This window comes from Schistocerca piceifrons, unplaced genomic scaffold (assembly GCF_021461385.2).
Source record: "Schistocerca piceifrons isolate TAMUIC-IGC-003096 unplaced genomic scaffold, iqSchPice1.1 HiC_scaffold_1886, whole genome shotgun sequence".
Lineage (NCBI taxonomy): Eukaryota > Metazoa > Arthropoda > Insecta > Orthoptera > Acrididae > Schistocerca > Schistocerca piceifrons.
The window spans coordinates 749,562-774,928 of record NW_025727774.1 but is presented as its reverse complement, the minus strand read 5'-3'; the positions used below and the strand labels follow the sequence as shown (position 1 = coordinate 774,928).

Below are 25,367 nucleotides of genomic sequence, written 5' to 3'. Positions count from 1 at the left end.
GTACAGTGATGGTGACTTGTCCCGTGTAACACAGTTCTGTCATACGATGCTGCAGATAAAACCCTGGTGCTAGGCCAGCAACATAGATCAGAAAACGCGTGATTGGCATATCAGAGAGTGAACGTCAGACACAAAGCTGAGGAGAGTGTTTTTAGTAGTAGGGGCGAGTTATTTTGCGACTGACCTCAGACGTGATGCGCTATTTTTGACGAGATTCTCCAGTTGGGGGCGGCAGGGGGGGGGGGGGGAGGAGCAGTTGCTGTTGGGCCGCAGTGTTCTTTAATTTGGTAACTGCACTGTCAGGTGGGAATGAGATGACTATTTACGACTAAAGGCACCGAACAGCCAGGCCGTCAGTGCTCTCGTGTTAATGATGTACCGACGAGCACAGAGAACAATCTTATTTCAAAAAACGGCAATAAAATGGAAAACCGAGTTGCATTCCCCTTCGAGAACTGTAAGGCAACCACAATAATGTGAGCTGCAGGAAAGCCCGTAATAAAATCCCGACGAGATGCTGCACGACAACTAGATGAAATAGTGGATGAAGTAAAGACATCATTAACAAGGAGTCAGGTGTGTGTCGCTAGGTGACTACTTATAAATAATCAGTGACCGAGCCACTCTGTGACACGTTAAAATCTGACATTCTATATTAGGGAAAAATTTCCGGAAAACAGACAAAATCTTGAAACACGAACACTACTCGCCTCATTATCAGTTACAATAGAGGGCAAGTCCTATGGGAGAGCCAGATCGACACTCGTATCGACATATAACACACACTCAAAATACCTCATGCTGATGTCTGTGTCCCACATCTGTGACAAGCTGGGGGCAGTCTTGCATCTTAAAAAGAAGCCACGTGTCAATGTAGAATGTTCCACTACGAGCTGTATAACGGTTACTCCTTCAGACCCTAACAGGTGGAAGGAAGTAACCCAAGGACACACTGAACGTAGTTCATTACTCCTCACTTTCAACAACTGAAAGTCCTGCCGACACGTGGCCTTCCCGGTCAGAAATGGGGGGACAGCGTACACGGAGGGGGGTTGTTCGACAGTGAGCGAGAGTCAGAAAGGGAGCAAGCCTCCTCGGCAGCCGCAGTGGTGAGTTCGTTTCCTCGAATCCCTACGTCCGGGAAACGGGCAGGAAATGGTCCCCTCGTCTCGCCTTTAAGGTGAAGGGGAGCATCCAGCACTTCTCGCAGGGTATAACACACTACCAAAATTTCGAAGACTAGCCATTCCGTACCGGCGGTGGCCACGTCGGGGACTAGGCATCGAGTCGTGGCAGAGCACGCAATGCCTCCGAATTGGGTCACGGTCAATTCCACGTGGGACCTGTCAGTTCGAGTCGGGACGTAGACTGTGGCACCTCAGAGTTTTGACCGAGTGCCGTCCACAGAGGGCCCGTTTGTCAGCAGAGGACAGCACGGAACACCACAGTTGCAAATGTGGCGAGCATTTTAAGCGGCACTGTGGAATTACACGCTACTGCCCGTCTCGAGATCGACAGTCACGTGTCGAATGCAAATTTCTGAGGTTACACACCGAGCTTTCGGTCACTACTTTGTCAGTAATTGCGAGTTTACTAGGGGGCACAGTAACTGGAATTTTTATTTTGCATTTTATTGAACCCTACATTTACAGTATTTTAGTCCCCTTCAAAGTATCATCCGTGTGCAACGGTACACTTAGCCCGATGCTTTCGCCACTGCCGGAAACAGTTCTGGAACTCTCGTGGCAGGATACTGTTCGAAGCCGTCAGTGCGTTTTCTTTGACGTCATCTACATCACCAATTCAGTTTCCTTTTGGACTTCGCTTCGTCCGTGAAAATAAAAAAAAAGTCAGACAGAGTGAGATTGGGTGAGAGGGTGGACGAGGGACAAGCACCGTGTCACGTTTTGCCACAGACTGTCGGCCTGTCGGAGCTGTGACGGCTGGAGCATTGTCTCGCTGGAGCAACCGGTTCCCATTTTTCCCCAGTTCTGGCCATGTTCACTGCACACACCTTCGAATCTTCCTAACACATCCTCATAAAAATATCAGCTCACAAACTGTCTGGAACAACACACTCCCTGTAAACAATTCCATTCATATCAAAAACATAGATAAACACTGTTTTCATGTCGGACTGCACTCGACGTGCTTTCTCGGGCCGTGGCAATGTTCGAGTTTTCCACTGGCTCCGCACTCGCTTTTACCCCTCGACTCCAGATTGTACCCGTAGTACTGACTCTCATCCGGCAGTTGGACAGTTTTGCATTTCACTCTTCAAACCGTGGCAAACATTAACGTGGTTTTCTGTTCGGTCACCTGCGAGTGAGCGAGGAACAAATTTTGCAGACTCAGTCTCGTGTGCAAATCTTCAGTTAAGATTTACTGGACTGTGCTCCGTGACACTTTTCTTTCCTGAGAAATTTGGTCAATCGTCCTCTGAGAATTGCTAGTTTGATTGTGGCAATCGTTTTCATCATTTCTTGATGTCTAAGTACAACCACAGTGTGGCACTTTTCAGTCGATGTTTTGCGAGATCTGAAATAAGAACCACTCTTAGCCCTGCGATTTCTCCAAAGCATCGTCACTAAAGGCTTGCCGAAGCATCCCAATAGTCTCTGCTGCAGTTTTCCCCGACAGGAAACAAAATTTCATGCAGACTCTCTGCTCGTTGTCAACCGTGTCATTAAATGCCAAGGGAAGCGAACAGAAACACTAGCAACAGAGCACAACAAACAAACCACTGAACTCCAACTGATGCCAGCTTCCTGAGCCACGTGGAATACCCCTAACCAACACCACCTAGTACCACAACACGTAACAACAAAGCGTGCACATCCAACTGCAGCATTCCAGGTATTTTTTGATCCCATCTCAAAGTTTGAGTTTTCACTGTGGTTTATCAGTGTGTAAATTCACAGGTGAACCAGTAACACCGCTATACACTCAGTCATTAAACAGAATTTCAACACCAACAGACTTGTTAACAGTTTTGACAATCAATTTTTGTACGTGAAGTTAATAGATGGTTTTAGTGAATACATTTACATGTTGAAATGAAAATTTGTTTTACTCAGATATCTTCAATCACATTAAATAATATGCAAATCCCCGCTTAAGGATCTACGCCCGAGGCCACAGTTCAATTTGAAATTCCGCACATTAAAATTACAGGATATGCCTCAAATACGTGGCCTGCCAAAAATTAGTTTTCTGCGTTAGCAAAGGTAACCCTGAACAGGGGATTTTGTAGGGTGCTTCCCAAGTCAGATGTAATGTGGAACACCACCCTCTGACATTACTTTCAGTTCTACAAATGTTGTCAAGTAATTCTGTTTAACCTCAAAATCTCCTTCCCCATACTGGACCAAGTTGTCAAGTCTTACACGCTGCTCACGCAACTGGGTTTTTAGCACGTAATTGGCACGGTTATAAAGACTTTCAGATTTTCCACTGCGGCAACACATTTCCGTGGAAAATAATACGGCAAAGGAGCAAGACATCGAGAAGCAGATTCAAAATGCACAGGGAACGGAGACGCGGCCAAAGTCCTCGAGGTCTCTGCCAGGGGAACAGACGCGAGCAACCGGCGCGAATGCGGCTACACTCCACCGCACTGTACAGCGGAATTCTGCCGCAGTCGGGGGCCGACGTCAACATGCAGAACAAGCGGCAGCAGGGGGGCCTCCACATAGCGGCAGGATACAACAGACAGGGTGCCGCAAAGCTCCTGCCGGTCCCCAGAGTGAACAGAGATGTGAGGGACAGCGAGAGGCAGGCAGTTCTGCAGACCGCTGCGGCGCGTGGTGAAGTGGCCGCGGTGGGAGTGACGCTGCGGGTGGGTGTGGTCGAGTCCGCGGCCGCCGGTGACTGCTGCTGCTGCTGCTGCTGCTGCTGCTGCTGAAGACCTCTCCAGCTCGCCATAGCCTACAACAGGAAGGTAGTAATTGACACTCTGAGGGGGATTCATGCCATGTAACGCAGGCCTGTGATACGATGCTGTAAGTAAAACAAATAAAAGACTGGTATGCCACACATCAAGTGCCACCAAATTACTGAAATATGTATCCACTCCTCTTCCCCCCTTCCACACCCACCCTTTCTCCTCCTCATACTGTCTTCCTTCCACACGTGATACTTCCTGAACTACTGCCTTTGACTTTGTTCAAAAATCTCTCGGGCTTTCCAAACAGAAGTTCGTGTTCACACCTCTCGAATATCAGTCATTAACAGTTGAACCTTTAGGTGTTTTTCGGTGGTGTGCACAGACTGATCTGTTGCATAGCACGAGGTCTAATCTGACTGCAGTTAACGAAGCCAACGAACGTGAATACGGGATATAGTGCGTGGTAACAGGAGTGATCTGTAGCACGTTTCATCACAATAACTGAAACTGCAAAGTAAATTCAGGAAAGCTGTATCGTAACAGACACGTCTGCGACACGTATTCCAATACGTACTAGGTGTACAACTTTGCTTTTGCCATTTACCGATAGGTGGCGACAATGGGAAGTAGTGGTCGAAAGAAACAGATCGCAGATGTCAGGCAGTTAGCTCGGCCCTCGGTCAACATAACCTCGTTCAAACATTAGTCGATTTGTGTCTGCACCATAAAGTTGTTCTGGATTGAAAATGTCAGTTTACGAGCCTAATTCTAGTCATTTGCAGGAGGTGTTACTGTTTAGTTTCAATATGAAGAGAACTGCAGGTTAGTCTTATTGAACGCTCTCTATTATGTACGGTATAAGTGAAAGAACGTTTCGTGAGTGATTTTAACTTCGCAGACCGGCATAGCGGTGGAAGAGAGAATGTTTTCGAAGATGCAGAATTGGAGACACTGCCAAGTGAACACTCGAGTCAAACTCGGGAAGAATTGGCACGATTAGTGGGAGTGACACAGCGAGCCTATTCAAAACGTCTCTAGGCTATGGGCACGATTCAGAAAGAAGGAACTTGGAGTCCCGTGTGAGCTGAAACCGAGAGAGACTGAATGGCGTTTGTGAACAGTTGCTTCAGAGGCAAAAAACGAAAGGGATTTCTGCATCGCATTGGGACTGGGGACAAACCGAATATTCACAGCTCAAAGATCGTGCTCTGCATTTGGTGGGACCAGCTCTGTGTCGTGTACAATGAGGTGTTAAAACCAAGTTAAACAATCACAGGTGCTCGTTATCAAACACAATATGTTTGAGCAGAGTGTTCGAAGACAAACGGCGACAATACAGTGGGAGGTATGATAAAGGGATTTTGCAGTATGACAACACTCGACCCCACATTGCAAAAGGGTCAAAACGTACTTTGAAACGTTAAAATGGGAAGTCGTACCCCACCCGCCGTATTGTCCTGACATTGCTCCCTCTGACTATCACCTGTTTAGATCAATGGCGCACGGCCTGGCTGACCAACACTTCAGATCTCACAAAGAAGTCAAATTGGATCAATTCGTGGATCACTTCAAAAGATGAACCATTTTTTCGACGTGGGATTCGTACACTGCCCGGAAGATGGGAGAACGTAGTGGCCAGCGATGGAAAATACTTTGAATGATACGTGTGTAACCAATTTCTTTCATTAAAGCCTCAAATGCCGGGGGAAAAAAATGGCAGAAGCAAAGTTTTACACCTTGTATTACTCACGTATGTTGCACATAAATTATGAAAAATGCATCAGGGTACCAATTGAGTTTGTTGCTGTATACAGCGACCTGGAATTTGGCCTCGAGGAAATCTACGGATCACAATGGACAAATTAATGAAATAAAGAACGAAATGAAAAGGGATCCATTCTTACCGTGTCGACCGGCAACGAAGCGTCCAGCGATTCTTCCATTGCGGCAACAAATAGGCTGACGATTAATGTTCACAGGCGTCAACTTCTCCGATTTGGTTTGTGCTGCAGGGAACTGTTCGTAAACAGATATTTGAATCATTAACATCTTAACAGCAAATTGAACATTTTAACACAGATTGATTTCACATTAATTATCATTCACACACAGATTCACACTAATTTACATAGTTGTCTTAACTATGAATTGCCAGTAAACATGTAATCATCACATTTTTTGTTTTCTGTTTTTATTGAGCACAAACAACTGGACATGCTTCTAAGATATAAAATATTGTCAAGCCAAGTACACGCACAGCATTTTCTACGCATCTGCATCCACTGTCACACACTAACAGCAGTTCAACACTGAATACATTTTAGTAATATGTATTTAAATCCAAATACAGTCCAATTGCATACATATGATGACAATGAGGCAGCTACCCAAGGGATAAGCAAAAGTCAGTAATTGACAGTGCCACACTACATTCAATCATTCTCTGCTCGGCAGTCTGGAGCAAAGCAGGCATCACCAAAATCTGAAGTGACAAGAAATGTTCAATAATCGCTAGAAAGATCACTGGATCTGTTAATTTTGACAGTGTGAGGCTGATGTGCTTTTCCATCAACACTTGGTATGAAAACTGCCATTAGTTCAAGGTTTTTATATATTGAGATGCTGTGGCAAGTTAAACTACTGCAGGCCTAGGGCAGCAAAAATAAACAAGGTCCCCAGTCGGAGTTACAAATTTATGTGCTTGTAGTGTCCACTCTGTACAAAATGAGTCGGATGCTTCAGAAAAGAGTGAAGTATTGATAATGTATGTAGTCAATGCTCTAATGAAGGTCAGTTTTCACTGCCCATCACGTCACCTCACGTCATGTCGCGTCTAAACATTCCACAATGCATTTCAAATGGCGGCGTCCACATTGGCCATCAAATCACTGTCGAGGTTTCTCAGGAAGAAAGTTTTGATGGCTGACATCACGCATTTATCACACGATCCAGAAACGCATTTTCTTCTGATATACAGTGACATATGGATCTCCTAACTTTGTTTGTCACATTTTGTGTTATTTCTATTAGTTATTTTTGTTATTTGGTATAATTTGTTCCATTTTGTTGTTTATTTTGTTAAAATGTTTAATTCTATAATGAATGACAAAAGATTAATTGAAGCAGTGAGGTAGCTTACGAATTGTAGAACACTAGTGTACTTCATTACTTGCTCTATACTACATTTCTAAAGTGGACTTCTATACATACCGCTATATTATTTAATATTTTACAATGAAATGGATGGCAGTATGCATGCAACTTTAAGCGGAAGAGATACTATGGTTAAAACCAGAGTACCGGTATTAAGTGGAATATATCTGGAAGTGGTCAGGCATTTATAATGTTCGATAAAGAAATGGACTGAAACCTTCAGGCATTGCATCTGCAAACCACTGTGAGGTGCATGGCAGAGTGTACGTCCCACTGTACCAGTATTAGGGTTTCTTCCCATTTCGTTCACGTACACAGTGCGAGACGATCGAATGCCTCTGTACCAACAGTAATTATTTTAATCTTATCCTCACGATCCCTATTTGAGCGATACGTAGGGGGGTTGTCGTATATTCCTAGGGTCAGCATTTAAAGCGAGTCCTCGAAACTTTGTTCGTAGACTTTCTCGGGATATTTCACATCGGTCTTCCAGAGTCTCGAAGTTCGGTTCCTTCAGTCTCTGCGACACACTACCACGAATCAGACAAACCTGAAACCATTCGTGCTGGCCTGTACACGTTCAACATACCTGCTAGTCCTATTTGGTATGGGTCCCACACTCCTGAGCAATATTCTAGAACCAGTCAGACGAGTGGTTTGTAAGCAGTCTCACCTGTAGACCGACTGCACTTCCCCAGTACTCTACCAATGAACTGAAGCCCACCACCTGCTTTGCCTACAACTGACCCTATGTGATCTTTCCATTTCATATCCCTACAAAGTGTTAAACCTAGGTATTTGTACGAGTAGGCCGATTCCAGCAGTGATACTCTGATATTATAGTCATAGGGTACTACATTTTTTTCGTTATGTGAACTGCAAAATTTTACATTTCTGAGCATTTAAAGCAAGTTTACAATTGTTGCACCACTTTGAAATCTTCTCAGGATCTGACTGAATAAATATATGAATATGCAGCTTCTCTTAGATAGTACTTAATTGCAGATAACTGCATCAGCTGCAGAAAGTCTGATTTTACTATTAATATTAACATTGTCTGTACGGTTATTAATATGCAACATCAACAGCAGTGGTCCCAACACATTTCCCTGGGGCACACCTAAAGTTACATCTACATCAGATGACAACTCTCCACCCAAGGTAACACACTGTGTCCACACGAAAAGGTCCCCAATTCGGTCACAAATTTCACTTGACACCCCTGAGCTGTGGTACCGAATCAAATGCTTTTCACAAGTGGAGAAATACTGCAACTACCTGATTACCTCGATGAAAAGTTTTCAGTACGTCTGCGAGAGAAGTGCGAGTTGGGTTACTCGTGACTGACATTTTCAGGATCCGTGCTGCCTGGCATTGAGGTGGTCACACTGTTCACAATACCTCATAATGTTTGAACTCATAAAACATTCTAAGATTCCACAAAGAATCTACGTCAAGGGTATTGGACGGTTGTTTTGTGGATCACTTCTACCCTTCTTGTACACGGGTGTGGCCTGCACTTTTTTCCTAGAACTGGGCACAGTTCTTTTGTTCAAGCGATGTACAATAGATTATAGTAAGAAGAGGGCTAACTCGGCAGCAAATTCAGTATAGAATCAGAAGGATTCCATAGGGCACTAGAGCTGTCCAATTTTAAGGATTTCAGATTTTTTTCTCAACACCATTAATACTCGCTTCCATTCACCTTTTCTGTGTTATAAGTATTAAATTAGGGTAATTCTCCTGGATTTCCCTTTGTAAAAGAACATTTGAAAATGAAGTTAAGCATTTCAGCTTTTGGTTTGCTAACCTCAATTACAGTCCCTGGCTCTTTTGCTAGGGGCTGGACACAACTTTGGTGTCAGCCTTTACATATGACCAGAATTTCTTTGGGTTTTGTGAAATATCACGCTACAACATTCTGCTGTCAGTCACTGAAGGCATCACACACTGCTCTTAACAGCTGACATTTCATTCGGCATCTCTCTATCTGTAGCCCGACGCTTTGTTTTATGCCTATTACATAGTAAACTCCGTTTCTTTAGAAGTTTCTCCACAGTAGCTGTATACTGTGGAGGTTCTCTCTCATTATTAGCTGTTCTACTGGGTACGTATCCATCCAGCACATGGTCAGCTGTTCTTTTAAACTTTACCCGTAGTTCCTGTACACACTCCTGCACTGTGCTGGAAGTTTGAAGTTCTTCAGTGAGATATGACACGACTGATTTTTTATCTAGTTTCTGCTTGTTTTAGTTGTCCTTTTTACTTTGGTACTCACTGTCGCCACAACTGCATCACGCTCACTGATACTAGTTTCGATGCTGACATCCTCAAAGAAGTCAGATCTGCTTGTTGCCAATAGATCCAACACATTTCCATCACGAGCGGTGCCCCTAACTATTTGTTCTAGTAGTTTTCAGTTAAGGCATTTAGTAAATTTTCACAGCTCGTCTTATCGTGCCCACCAGAAACAGAACTAATTTTCCCAATTAACTGTCTGACGATTAAAGTCTCCACCGACGATTACAGTACGATCGGGGAACTCGTACGTGCAAGTGAACCGAAGCTTTCTCTGAAGGTTTCTGTTACATCAGGAGACGAGTCTGGTGGGTGACAGAAGGATAAAAGTATTTTACACCCGCCATCGATACTGCGCCTCGTTCCAACAATATGAAGTTTCAATTTCTATCTCAGTCGATACGACTTTTCTACTGCAACAAATACACCACCTCCATTCCCCAACTGCCTATCCTGTCAATATACACTCAAATTTTTCCCGAAAATCTAACCGCCATCAATTTCAGTTTTCAACCAGCTTTCTGTACCTAGTGTTATGCAACCTTCACCGCATTTCACGAGCACTTCAAACTCTGGCACTGTTGCAAATGCTTCGAGAGTTAACCGTTAAGATTTTAATACTCTCACCTGCAGGAGACATTTCTTTCTATCTTACACTGATACTTCCCTGTATCGTACAAGTATCACTGTCTGGACTGGACGGAGAGCCGTCTAATCTAAAAATCGCACCCCACACACTGTCTGCTACCTGACTACTGCCCTCTGCCGTATAGGGCACACCTGATTCATTTAAGGGGACCCTGCAGTTCTCAGCCCTATAGCACAGGTCCAGGAAGTGACAGCCTAGCTTGTCACACAATCTTCAGAGTCTCCGGTTCAGTCATCCACTCGACTCAGAAACGAGCAGCCACGATCAGTTCTGCGAACAGTGCAGCAAATTGTGAGCTTCGTTAAAACTTATCACGGACTCTCACTACTACGATGCAAAGTTATTCCCGTAAAGACACTGTCACGGTGTGGCTGACAGATGTAAAGTAATCTGTAGAGATAATCACGCTGTCACTTATCTCGACGCTGCCGAATAGCCACCGTGCACGTGGCTTCGTCGTCTAGGCGACGATCGATTCCTTTGCTGCTCCAGATGAAAAAGGTGTGGGTTTTGACTATTACCAGACCGACCGAAATCACGAAGCAGGAGTCCACTATTTTTGTTTAGAAAATCTCTGCTCACAAAAATAAAGTACCACGTGCACTGTGGATACCACATATTTATCGAGAAACACACAAAAACAACAACTCTCGACCGCAGCCAAAACGCGAGTGGCCAAAATCACGTTGCTGACCAATGACCTCAGAGTTGTATCGACAAAGAACTTACAATTTCTGTATCGATTATTGATACTACATTTTGAAGTTGCGTGAAATATCAAATAGCATAAAGGATAATTCAGTGACAATAATAATAAGAGTGAGAAAATTGTACATATAAATAATGCAAGTCAAACTTTTAGAAATAATAAAAGTTTTAATTTAAATATACTTCCAAATTTGAATTGATCGCAAGACCTACCTTATGATCATACTAAGTGATCAGTTTTCGAAAACTACTTTAACTATCGTATAATGTCTCACAAAAAAAATGGGCTCTATTGGTAAGCTCCATTACAAACTAAGCACAAGTCGGGTCTTCTCAGCTGTCTATTCCAGTCACTGGAATGACCCAAGAATGACCTCAGACCCCGGACAGGCATTTGTTCTAAAGTGTGGGATAACGTGCAGTCGGTTGGATGCTGTCCCTTCAATGGCTGCTGGAATAGGCTCTTCAGCATACTGAATAACACCCTCGGGCAGACACACTGAGGGCTCCCGGTGTCCTTCCCCGATTCTTGCAGCCATTTCTCCAAGTGGTACCATCATTCGCCGTATGTTCGAACTGCCTACAATTAGTAGACCCCTACACTTTTGCGTTTGCCTCCTCCTGACTCGGATAAAACAGGTTTCCCCACAAACAGGTGAAGTGAGTCCCACAGAGTCAGATCCAGTTTCAGTGAAAAACTTCAACTCCAACTCGTCGGTTACGGGGATCGGTACGACACCCCGAGTCCTCCCCGGTCCCCTTCCACGTTGTACGGCAGGCCCAGATCTACCACTGACGTGCCACTTACATTTGAGTGCACAAGTAATGGCAGCTCCTGTACTTTCTGCAGAGGACACTCGACTTACAGGAGAGGACGGTACTCGAGGTACCTCCGGTACCAGTATAGGAGGTACACAGCTCTCGGCAGCTCTCCCGACGCACCGCTTCGCAGCAACTGCCTATCTTTTGACAATACTCGGGACGATTTCCAGCTGCGTATGAATGTCAGCCAATTAATTCCATGTTGGAGAACAACATTCACAGTGAGGCAGCATTTTGGCTGCAACAATGGCAAAGTATTTTGTGTGTAGTATACCTCAGACTTCTAGAAGAATATAATAATTCCAATCCCAAAGAAAGCAGGTGTCGACAGATGTGCAAATTACCAAACTATCAGTTTAATAAGTCACAGCTGCAAAATACTGAAGCGAATTCTTTACAGACGAATGGAAAAACTGGTAGAAGCCAACCTCGGGGAAGATCAGTTTGGATTCCGTAGAAATATTGGAACACGTGAGGCAATACTGACCCTACGACTTATCTTAGAAGAAAGATTAAGGAAAGGCAAACCCACGTTTCTAGCATTTGTAGACTTAGAGGAAGCTTTTGACAATGTTGTCTGGAATACTCTCTTTCAAATTCTGAAGGTGACAGGGGTAACATACAGGGAGCAAAAGGCTATTTACAATTTGTACAGAAACCAGATGGCAGTTATGAGAGTCGAGGTGCACGAAAGGGAAGCAGTGGTTGGGAAAGGAGTGAGGCAGGGTTGTAGCCTCTCCCCAATGTTATTCAACCTGTATATTGAGCAAGCAGTAAAGGAAACAAAAATTCGTAGTAGGTATTAAAATCCATGGAGAAGAAATAACAACTTTCAGGTTCGCCGATGACTTTGTAATTCTGTCAGAGACAGCGAAGGACTTGGAAGAGCAGTTGAACGGAATGGACAGTGTCTTGAAAGCAGCATATAAGATAAACATCAACAAAAGCAAAATGAGGATAATGGAAAGTAGTCGAACTGAGTCGGGTTATGCCGAGATAATTAGATTAGGAAATGAGACACTTGAAGTAGTAAAGGAGTTTTGCTATTTGGGGAGCAAAATAACTGATGATAGTCTAAGTAAAGAGGATATAAAATGTAGACTGGCAATGGCAAGGAAAGCGTTTCTGAAGAAGAGAAATTTGTAAACATTGAGTATAGATTTAAATGTCAGGAAGTTGTTTCTTAAAGTATTTGTATGGAGTGTAGCCATGTATGGAAGTGAAACATGGACGATAAATAGTTTGGACAAGAAGAGAATAGAAGCTTTCGAAATGTGGTGCCACAGAAGTATGCTGAGGATTAGATGGATAGATCACATAACTAATGATGAAGTATTGAATAGAATTGGCGAGAAGAGGAGTTTGTGGCACAACTTGACTAGAAGAAGGGATCGGTTGGTTTACATGTTCTGAGGCATCATGGGATCACCAATTTAGTACCAGAGCACAGCGTGGAGGGTAAAAATCGTAGAGGGAGACCAAGAGATGAATACACTAAGCAGATTCAGTAGGATGTAGGTTGCAGTACGTAAAGTGAGATGAAGGTTGCACAGGACAGGGTAGCATGGAGAGCTGCATCAAACCAGTCTCAGGACTGAAGACCACAATAACAACAACTAATGTATCAGAGTCTTGTTTACATACATATTTGTGGCAGGCTTATTTACTGTAAAATAGCGCTCTGGACTGTGTGTGAAACAGTTTTGGAAGCATCAGTGGTCAACATTTACGTGGTTTCACTAGTTCACTGCAATGAAGTTTAACTATTAAAAGCCAAAGACACAATGTAAAGAAAATTTCTAAATCTTGAAGGGAAAGGTATTGAGGAGAATATCACTATTGCACAAAAATTTGCACCGAACCAGTAACTAAACTTAACCTTGAACAAATTGTTTCTCACAGGGTGTGATGGCAGGTCACAACAGTCTGTTGTAACAAAAAATTGTGTTTCAACTTTCTAAAATATTTATAAAATGCAGATTCCTCTTCCTCGGGCTCTTTGTAGAGTGAGAAATCCCCCTCTGTACCACGTAATAACATTTTTTGGACCCACTGCACTGTTTCACACTTCTCTCTTCTTTCTCTAATATACAAGCTATCCCTGCAAGCTGAAAACCATTTGAGTCCAACAGATGTCATTTCCATACAAATGTGGTATCCAGCATCCACATATTTATGTAACCGTAATTGAACTGAACTGGCCTGAACAGTAATATACATACTCAAAGATATTGGTCGAAACTTGCAGTGTATATCAGCATTTAGCACAGCAATTATCAGGTAGAGAGCAACAAAATAAGAAAATTACCTTTTATTTTGATGCCTGAAAACAAAGCCTGTAAAATTACAGTAACAGTTTGGTAACCACAGTACAAGACACTAGTTGTTATAAATATTGCTATTGTACGTATGTTTGTGCCTTCATTTTAACAACATTCTCAATTATGTCATTTAAATTCATCTCCTTTCAATTGATAAAATGGCTCGACTGGCTAGTCATTCTAGATTCATCATTAGTTTCAGAGAAACTGCTCTCGGATGATGCGACAGAGATAAATGATCCAGAAGTATTGCACTGTAAGTGACACACAGAGTAATGATTCGTGGAAGTCCCATCTAATTATAAATTTGAAGGTTTCCTAGGCCATCAATCTAAGAGCAACTTCCACACACTTATCGATTTGTACAGAGATGCCTAAAATCTCTTTATTTCTTTCAGCACATGCTCCTTATCAATCTCTTACATTTCTACCAAATACTCCAGTGCTACAGCCAGAACATCAGCAGCTTCAAGCATAAATTTAGTTTCAACCATTTGGAACAGTTTGGCCATTTTTTCATGGTTAAATAGCATTGCAACATTTTCTTTATAATTCTGTCAATGCATTTAATCGATGATTGACGAACTTCCTGAATTGATAATCCAGCATTTATTTATTTTTATTTACAAGTCAAGTTCCATAGGACCAAATTGAGGAGCAAATCTCCAAGGTCATGGAACATATCAGTACATGAAATTACAACATAAAAGTAATAATACATAAAAATAAAATGTTTCTGAAACCGAAAAAAAGTCAATCCGTAAGTTTACGTAAATGCAATCAACAATACAACAAGAATCAGCTTAAGCTTTCAAGGAAAACCTAAACAGAATAGAAGGAGTGACGCATGAGGAAACTTCACGTTTCGACTTGAACGCACGTGGATTACTGCTAAGATTTTTGAATTCTTGTGGTAGCTTATTGAAAATGGGTGCAGCAGTATACTGCACACATTTCTGCACAAGAGTTAAGGAAGTCCAATGCAAATGCAGGTTTTATTTTTGCCGAGTATTAACAGAGTGAAAGCTGCTTATTCTTGGGAATAAGGTAATATTGTTAACAAGAAGAATGGGAAGAGTTACTCCAAAATATAATACCATACGACATAAGCGAATGAAAATAAGCAAAGTAGACTAATTTTCGTGTTGAATGCTCACTTACTTTGGATACCATTTCAATAGTAAAAATGGAAACATTAAGGGGCTCCGGAAAGGCTCAAAATCATGAAAAGTTCAATTTTTACTTTTTTGCGTTTTCTGAATCTGCAGACTATTACCTTTTAATAGATATATAATTTATTCAATTCCGAAGAGTACAACTATTTTTAAATTTTTTTTTAAATGTGTTCTACATGGGCGTGACCCACTGTGGCGCTGTTAAACTGCTGTCAAATGGTGTTATTATTAACGTCCGTGTTCATCAGGTACATTTTAGTGATGTGAGAAAGTATGTGTTGTGGCTAACCTGTGATGGTTCAATATATATCGCTGGTGTGATTGTCGATTGTTTCATGTTTATTTACTCTGTCGTTATCTCGAAAATATTCGTAATTAATTCTGTTTCTTGAGTCTCTGTTTTGTTGAAGTATAATAATGAGTAAAAGTAAAGTTATTAGAAATCCTCTGAAGGCTTTTAAGAAAAGGAGAAATGTTGGAAAGCCAAAGGTATGTGTTATTACTGTAAACAATAAAGACGATAACCAAGTGAGTGAACCTAACCTCTCAAGTACACCTGCCCATAGCAGTCAAAGTCGGAAAGAAAATACTTCACAGAAGAAGCTTGGTTCAATGAGTGAAAAATATGAATGTTTTATGGGCGAATCGGATGTGAATGAATTATTTGATATGTCGGTTCTCAAAGGAATTTTTTCAAACTGTGTAAGATGTATTCATTGTAGTGAAGTTGGTCTGGAACTCTCCATAATAAAGCACGTAGGACTTGCTAGTGAAATACAACTGAAATGTGATAAGTGTTCATACATGACCACCTTTTGGAACAGTGTTGCAGTAACTGCAACTGAAGAAAATGGTAGCAAAATCTACGAACACAACAACGAGCGATGCTTGCTTTAGACAAGGAACACCTTCGGGCCGCAGACAGGGCTGTAAAGAGTCTAGAAATACAAGCAAGAGTTAACAGGAGGAGGAACAAGAGGAAGCTGGAGGAGGAGTTTGCAGAGGATGAAGATAATCCGTCCTATGGACCTGGAATGCACTAAAAAGTTAATCCAATCTTTGTCGCTCGATTCCCAAAACTTTTATTTTCTCATACTAATTACATGTTTTCTAAGGATCTTCCAAACATATTTGTTTCAAACTTTCAGTAAATGTTACACAGTACCTTCTGCATAATTTGACACAGCCTTTTTCCAAAAAACTGTATATTTTTGAATATATAAATAAAAAATTGCAAAAAAATGTTGTGAATTTTCATTACAATTGAAAAAAATCATCTTTAATAACTGAACTAAAATTTTGTAAAATCCCTGTGCTAAGTTGTAGCCCATATTCCAATAAATAATCTGTAAAAAGTTCAACTTCCTACTCCAATACTTTGTGAGGAAAGATGTAATTTATAAGCGTTATTTTAACATTGCAAGTATAGGGCGTTCCGGAGCCCCTTAGTCTTTGAACAAGATCCTGAATGTGGGCTTTCCACAAAAGTTTACTACTATCTGAACACACAGAGAAATTTGAACTGTTCAGTTTCGCTAATCTTATGTCCATACTGTGAAATTAAAACATCAGAATTTGTTGAATTTTGTGTTAGAAACTGTACAAACTGAGTCTTACTGTGATTTAGCATTAGTTTATTTTCTACAAGCCATGAACTTATGTCATGAACTGCACTATTTGAAACTGAGACAGTGTTGCACACAACATCCCTTACTACCAAGCTAGTGTCCTCAGCAAACAAATATTTTAGTTACCCTTAATACTAAAGGGCACATGATTTACATAAGTAACAGGAGTGGCCCCAACACTGATCCCTGGGGCAAACCGCATTTGACCGTACCCCACTCAGATCCCACATCACAGCCATTATCAACATTGTGAATAATGACGTTTTGCTGCCTGCTGCTAAAGTAAGAGGTGAACCAATTGTGAGCTACTCCCTTATTCCGTAATGGTCCAACTTCTGGAGCAATATTTTGTGATCAACACAGTCAAATGCCTTTGTTAAATCAAAAAATATGCCTAGCGTCTGAAACCTTTTGTTTAACCCATCCAAAACCTCAGGGAAAAGAGAATATAGCATTTTCAGTTGTTAAAGGACTTCTAAAGCCGAACCATACATTTGATGGCAAACTATTATCCTTACATACACAGCCTTTTCAATAACTTTAGCAAACACTGATGGCATAGAAATAGGTTCAAAATTTTCTACATTATTCCTTTCTCCCTTTTCATAAAGCGGCTTTACTACTGAGTACGTTAATCGTTCAGGAAACTGACGATTCCTAAAGGAAAAATTACAAATAAGGCTAAGTACAGGGCTAACATGTGCAGCATAGTACTTTAATAGTCTGCTAGGCACTCCATGATAACCAGGAGAGTCCTTAGTCTTCAGTGATTTAATTATTGACTAAATCTCCCCCTTGTCTGTATCACTGAGTATTTCAGACAACAACCTCAGAAAGGCATTTGCCAAGAGTATTATACGACTCCCTGCAAAAAATATATTTTTATTTAAATCACCAGCAATGCTTAGAAAATGGTTGTCACATACTGTGCATATATCCGATTTATCAGTAACAGACATTTTTACTACAAACTGACTTTATATCGTCAACCTGCGTGTAGCATCATGATGCTAGTTCGCATGGTATTTTTTTATTTACCTTCCCCCTTCCTTGTTTGTCAATGTTAATGCCCATATCATTGCATTTTTTGAAGCAAAAAGTGACAGAACTGTTACAATTTTAAACACGGCTGACGGCACCAAGTGTGTATAAACTTGCAACAAATGATGTTTACAGCAAATTGGTTACATAACATTTATTGTAATAAGCAATGGCTGGGTTTCAGTGTCACTACAGGTGTCTTCTTCAGTAGAAATATCATCTAACTTTCATTACATTAACATTGTAAGCACATTCTCAAGTAATTTTTTGAAAGTTAACAGCATTGTCTGTAACAGTTCTTTCCATCACTAAAAACTCAATCGGGGTTTTAAATTTGACAAGTCTTTAATCCAAAGTCATTTTTGGGTACTGCACATATTGTCGGACTAAATTTACTTCCTCCAGTGCTGTGCGTCTAAAGTTGATGTAGGTCATAAAGATAAATATCACATGCAGCTGGAAAGAGCAAACTCGGACATCTATTAAGGTTTGCCATAGATGGATCTTTCATACTTTCCAAAGGGCTTACAATTATTTTCACATTTCCTGTTATGACTGACAATAGTATTGAGCACTCCAGCAAATACCAGGCAATTATTTCAAACTGTCCCCTATTTTTTTTTCCCCTTACAAGTAATTCAAATCTATAAGTAGATGACAAAAAGAATGAAATTCTCTACAGTTCCAAAACAGGAATAGACGCGAATGCACAAACTCCACAGAGATTTAAGAAACAATTGACACAGACTGAACACAGCTTGTGGATTGACTTTTCTGAATTGTTTGTTTCACTTCTCCATGTACATCAGACAGACATGGCATCATGTTAACCTTCATCCATTCACTGCAATATCCAGACCATCTTTTCCCAGGTGTTGTTGAATATATTTTCACATATCCTCTGCAGTCTTTCCCAACATAAATAAAAAGCTAAGATGGGTTCCACAACTTCCACAATCGTGTCTTCTATACTGGCTTAACTGTAATTACAGTAAAGCTGTGTAGATGGTACAGTCATCAAAATGTTTCCTGCAGAATAGCTGCATCCAGCTCATTATCTACATTTACATACATACGCCACAAGACACGGTATGACAGAGCTTACCTCGTACCACTACTAATCATTTCCTTTCCTGTTCCACTCATACAAGGGGTGTTCAATAAGTAATGCAACACTTTTTCTCAGTCAATATCGGTTGAAAAGAATTCAGAATTTGGGGAAGGACATCACGGAATTTCAGCCCCTATATTTTCATGAAGTTCCAATAGCTGGCAGCACTACACATAGCCTTCAAAATGGCATTTGTAACGGACTGTTTCCATCTCCGTGACAACACGAGGCCTCACACAAGCCCACGCACCTGAGAGAAACTCTCGAAACTTCATTCGACTGTTCTTCCTCACCCGCCCTACAGTCCGTATCTCTCACCTTCCGACTTCCGTCTGTTTGGTCCGATTGGGGACGCACTTCACGGGAAGCGGTACACGGATGTAGCGAGGCAATGGCTCCGATGTCGACAAGTAGAGTTGTACCGTGCGGGCTTATAGGCCCTTCCAGTAAGGTGACACGAGGTTGTCACACTGAATGGAGATCGTGTTGAATAATAGTGTTTTGCAGCTGAGCAAGTGGGGAATAATAGGGTGTACTAGAATTCTGAATAAAATCAACCTGCTTTCAGAAAAAATATCAGGACACCCCCTCTCCTCCATCCACAGACAGACAACCCAGCCCCCCTCCACTTGCAGCCCCCTCCCCTTGTCTGCCACTGATGTAATGTACCAGATAAGGCACAATCCTCAATGACTCGTCTTCTAAGATGGTGTCAACACATCTTGTTTTTTGTACTGTCATGGCAGGGAAAATATGACAGCTGGTTTTGACAGTACCTAACTTCTTTTGCTCCTTTTACCAAAACACAGCAGAGCTTACAACAGTCCATCATGAAACATTTAATTTCTTTATTTACGTTGTTGCAAAACCCCACAACAATTCACTTGTCCCCACCTACCAACATCCCTTAAAAATTTATATTATTTTATTGAAAAATCTGTAGTTATTTAAACATCATGAAGATAAGGAAGTTTTGCATTTTAACTATATGGAAAAATACTCTTCTCTTTGCATGCTATCCTTTGCCAAAATTTTGTTTCTATATCCCAAACCGTTTGTAAGATACAGGTGAGATGTTGTGGCACGATCTGAACCAAGTCCATTTCATACAATCCATTTTGCCGAGATCTCCTCCCAAGTTTAAAGACTAGTTCAATACATTAGCTGCGTTTCGTTTGCAGAAAGTATGCAACACAAACAAAACGCAAATTCATAGCAATCCTTGTTTTCCCATCCAAACTATTCAATTTTTTGCAATAGTTTACTTAATATGAAAACATCACAATAATTCTGGTTTTTAACAAAATGACAGACGTTACTTCATTACGAACCTGCCGAATGAGGTGATTAGACGAGAGAGAATCAATCTGTTTTACTCAATAGTTTGAGAAAGACTCCAAACCTCGACATTCTGTTTCGTCTCACGTTAACTGGCGTTCTATGTGGCTTCCCGTCTTGCAGGCTGTGGTGGTACTCGCCATGTACGAGGTTTGTCCGGAAAATACGTATAAAAGTTGAATAATAACTATTTTACAATTATTCAGGTATTACAATATGGTCTCCTTCGAAGTGCCCACCCTGAGAGCGATACACTTCTGCCAACGGCGTTTCCACTGTTGATAACATTGCTGAAAGTCTTCAGTTGTGTTGTCGTTCGGTTGCCGTGTCGCTTCCGGCTCGGTGGCTTCCACATTTCCCGAGTGCCACCCCCAAAGCACCATATTGCATTTCGGGAACGTGAAGAAGTCACACGAGGCTAAATCGGGTGAATAAGGTGGGTGGTCTGTCATGGTGATTGAGCTTCGGGCCAAAAACTCGCGCACAATGAGCAACGTGTGAGCGGGCGCATTGTCGTGATGAAGGATCCATCTGCCCCCTTTTGCCAACTCCGGTCGAACTCCAGCCACACGAGCTCTGAGACGTGTCATAACTTTGACGTAAAAATGTCCCTTCACTCTCTGGCCGGGAGGGACACATTCCTTGTAAACAATGTCCCTAGAATCAAAGAAAACAATCAACATAGTCCTCACATTGGACCTCGATTTTCGCAACTTTTTTGCTCTCGGTTCTCCAGCTAGTTTCCATTCCTCGCTTTGAGATTTGAGCTCCACATCGAATTCGTAAAATCAGGACTCGTCTCCAGTGGTGACTCAGTCGAGGAAGTCCCCTCGTTCCTCTGCTTCCAACCAATCCTCACAGCACTCGACCCTCTTCGCTTTCTGTTCTGGCATCAAGAGCTTCGGTATGATTTTCGCACACAATTTCTTCATTTCAAGTTTTTGTGCCAGGATTTCGTGAACGATTGTTTTGGGGATTGACAGCTCGTCAGCAATCATTCTGACCGTCAATCTACGGTCTTTAAGAACACGAGCCCGAATTCGTTCAACATTTGCATCGGAACTCTATGTCGACGGGCGTCCCGGGCGAGGACCACCGTTCACTACTTCTCGGCCATCCCGGAACCTTTTTAACCAGTTGTTCACGGTCGGTTCCTTCGGAGACTTGTCTCCGTAAACTTGTTTCAGACACTCAAAAATCTCACAGCCATTCTTGCCTAGCTTTGCAAGAAACTTGATGTTGACGTGCTGTTCCTCAGAGAGAGCTCCAGGCCGACGGCAGGTGAAAAAGGGTGACTGTCACAACAAGCTGCCGCACACGCAGAGTGCTCCAACTCGGACTGAGCGTTGATGGGATTGATTACAGCAGTAGTCCCACCTGGTGGTGACTGCAACTTTTAACAAAGACATTCTTGAACTTTTATACGTATTTTCCAGACAAACCTCGTAATGTAGTTGAAGCACAGATAGGCCCATCCTCTTCTGGACATGACCTTTATAACAGCAATCAATAGCCTTCCATATAAAAAAATTACCGATTTTGTTACATCTTTAAGTAATACACATACAAATTTTAACTAGTGTACATTATATTTAGAAAATAAAATACTTCCCACGTGAGTTTATAAGTGATACACAAATCATTTTATTCAGAAAATTGCAAATTTTATAAAGAGATAAAAATCTGAAAATGTGGGAACAATTTTTTTTTTTCCATTATACCTCCCCTTAAATGTGCCTGTCTGCAACTTAGTGTGTTGTTATGGTAAGTAGCAATCTCTCTTCCGAGACTTTATATTCCTACCTGGAATTTCCATTGTTTGATTTCACTTAATATTATTTTTTTAAGAACCTCTTCACATCATCTGTAAAATTTAATGAAACAGAATTACGAGGTTCTTGTTGCCTACCTCTGATTTATCTCTAGCACCTGAAGGACCATCTATCGAGATTGGTAATTTTATTGCTTGCTGCCTGGAAAAATTGTGGCAGTAACAATACCCCTAGCGAACCTTCACCGAGGGTTTTGGAGAGAGAAGAAATGACAGTTGTCTAGTGGAACCAGGCTCATTGTCAAAATACCAATCCCAAATGTCATCAAAGCAACAATTCTGAATGGCAAGTCAAAAAGGAAGCGTGCCATTTGATTTCAAAAGACTGGAGCTCCCTATTCATCTTGCATTCGTAATGACCATTGAATCCCAAGTCAGTCGTTTTAGGTACATGTAGGCTTTTCGAACAGTCAATTATATGAAACTTCCTGGCAGATTAAAACTGTGTGCCCGACCGAGACTAACTCGGGACCTTTGCCTTTCGCGGACAAAGGCAAAGGTCCCGAGTTAGAGTCTCGGTCGGGCACACAGTTTTAATCTGCCAGGAAGTTTCATATCAGCGCACACTCCGCTGCAGAGTGAAGATCTCATTCTGGAGTCAATTATATGTTGCACGCTCAAAAGTGTCTGCCAAAAAAATTGTTATTGCGAAAGACAAAGACAAAAATGCTCTGTGTTCAAAAGTATACCAACAAACTTCAAATTTAATTACTGCACAAAGAATCCTCGTCTTTCATTATTTTGCACATGCAAATGTGTGTGCTTCACATGTGTGTACATACTCCAAAAGAAAAAGAGCCATCGCAACGCATGCTGGGCACAGCTCATGTTGAATAAAATCTGCTACCAGCCACAATCAAAGGTGGGTTATTTAGATCGCAGCCATTTTCAGTCTTACGCCTATCTTTAAGTAATCATACCTTATAGGTTATAAATTCTGTTTTCAAATGTAGTACACATTTTGAATGTGTGAGTTTATGTCTCGTCTGCAGGTAACAACATTTTTAGTGGCATTAATGTGTGGAAATCTGAATATGGTGGTGCAAGTGAATACTTTGGTGAGAAATGCTCAATTGTGATACGGATATTCCATCTAACAGTGAACAATTAACTCTAATCGAACGTCACAACATGAAACTGAATGTACAGTCATTTGAAGATCAGCATACGTACAAAACTGGTCCTGATTTAAATAAACCATCTCAAACAGTGATGACAGATTTTGTGTGTTCCCTTTCCTTATTTGCTGAAACTGCCCAAAGAACATTTATTTTCTTACCAGGTAGCGCACTATTGCTGTTTATAGAAGCCACTTGACACCAATTTCTCTTGATCCCCAGTCAGTTCAACATAAGGACTGATGCTTCGTGATTTGGTACTTTTGCCACTTTGTAATGCACTGTCACCCTTGGGGGTTAACCGAAGCGTCCGATTCCACCTGTCAGCTTTGACCCGTGACAAAGACGATGGCGCAGAGTTTAGTTTGTGAGAGTGGCGTGCTTGCATGTGTTTCGTTTTGATATGATTGGTGATGCTCTCTGGTGGTGTGTTTATGTGTTGTGTATTAGGTCATGCTTTTGGTTCAGTGTGTGTGTTTATAGGCAGCGCATTGTTGTGGTCGATGGTTCTCTCTGGTGGTGTGTTTACGGTTAGCGTGTTATGCGGCATATGGGGTTCATTTGCATGGTAGCATTGCATATGTGTGGTATCGGTTGTGACTGTGCTTTCAGCGGAATATTTTTCAGTGAGTGAACAATTTTGGTTTTGTTATGTCGATGTTATTGTAGTTTTGTTAGTCGTGTGTGAATTTTTGTAAATCGCTTTGTTTATGTCTTTGCTAGGTGTTGATATGACTGACAAGGTGAACAGTTTAGGTTGTCGTCGATGATGGGGGACAGTGAATTGTCTCTAATAAAACTTCTTCAGCTATTCGGCCTGTTGGCTGAAGTTGTGAAGTGTTCAGTTTCTCGTGAAGAAATCGGGCTTACTAAAGTTCTGGTGTCTCGGCTAAGGGACAGCTATACGTGGAGATGTCTTAGGGATAACAGGTCAAGAGAATTGGTCAATTTTAATTTTCTAAGTTTTTTTATTTTTGTAGGATTAAGTGTGGTGGTGGTGAAAGTTGAGACTTATGTTGGGTCAGTAGTTGCTGTTGACCTATATAGGTCAAGGGAAGTGTTTGATTCCAGTGTTTTTAGTTGATTTTGGGAAGGTTGTGGTTTTATTTTACTGTTTTTGTCGTCCAGTTTAGCAGAGTGTGTTTATTTTTAGTTTGCCCCCACCCAAATACCCCCAAGTTCCCTCGCTTGTCCTGTTAGTTTCATTATACTTTTGGAGGAATATGTATTTGATGGTTTTTTGATCTATTTTTGTGTTTGTTATTTTTATGTAATGACGTCATGGTCGCGATATGGGAGTTGCCGTGAATGGTCATTTCCGCCATATTGGTGACGTCATTGGTCAAAGCAGATGGGTGGAATCTGACATTTCTGTAAACCAACCCTTGGCACACTAAGTTGTTTGGCTGTGGCAGCCATTAAGTTGCCTGCCTGGACAGGTTCTATAGCTTTTGCCCTTTATTTGCGCCTGTAATTTCTACTGGTTCTCATTCCTGGAAGAAGGTGCTCCAGTTACTGACCACACCAGACATTGGAACCCAAATTCACAAGCATAAAATTCCAATAGGAATTCTTAATGTAATTAATTTTGGTCACATATGTTTTGAACTCAAACCATAAATAAGACCCTGGAGCCAATCACTGTTAGGTGGTATGAAAGACTGGACCATGACAATTATTACCAGTCTTCTATACCTTACCTTAAAATTAACAGATGGGAATGATGATATTTTTAAAGAGTCTTCTGTTCTTAATATACATTAATGACTTGCCATTCTATATTCACGAAGATGCAAAGCTGGAACTTTTTGCCAATGATAAACTCTAGTTATCACACCCAACAGACAAGAATTAACTGGTGAAATTGTAAATGATGTTTCTCAGAAAATCATTAAGTGGTTCTCTGCAAATGGGCTCTCATTAAACTTTGACAAAACAATACATACAGTTCCACACAGTAAATGGAATGACACCATTAATAACTCCAGACTTCGATCAGAAATTGGTAGCTAAGGCAGAATATTCTAAATTTCTAGGTGTATGCATTGATGAGGGGTTGAACTGGAAAAAACACATGGGAGATCTGCTGAAACGTTTGAATTCAACTACTTATGCTATCAGGGTCATTGAAAATTTTGGCGATATACATCTCAGTAAATTAGCTTACCACACCTATTTTCATTCTCTGCTTTCGTATGGCGTCATATTCTGGGGTAACTCATCACTGAGTAAAAGAGTGTTCATTGCACAAAAGCGTGTAATGAGAATAATTGCTAGAGCTCATCCGA

General features: G+C 41.4%; 1 long non-coding RNA gene across 1 annotated transcript in view; it reads right to left on the bottom strand.

Annotated features, from left to right (window-relative positions):
- Window positions 1-3,051: 3,051 nt before the first annotated feature.
- Window positions 3,052-25,367, bottom strand: part of LOC124741218 — a 29,257-nt gene continuing 6,941 nt past the window's right edge. The window contains exons 3-4 of the long non-coding RNA XR_007009927.1: window positions 5,791-5,902; window positions 3,052-3,927 (exon numbers count right to left, since the gene is read on the bottom strand). This is a non-coding gene — a long non-coding RNA (uncharacterized LOC124741218). The remainder of the gene's footprint in view (window positions 3,928-5,790; window positions 5,903-25,367) is intronic.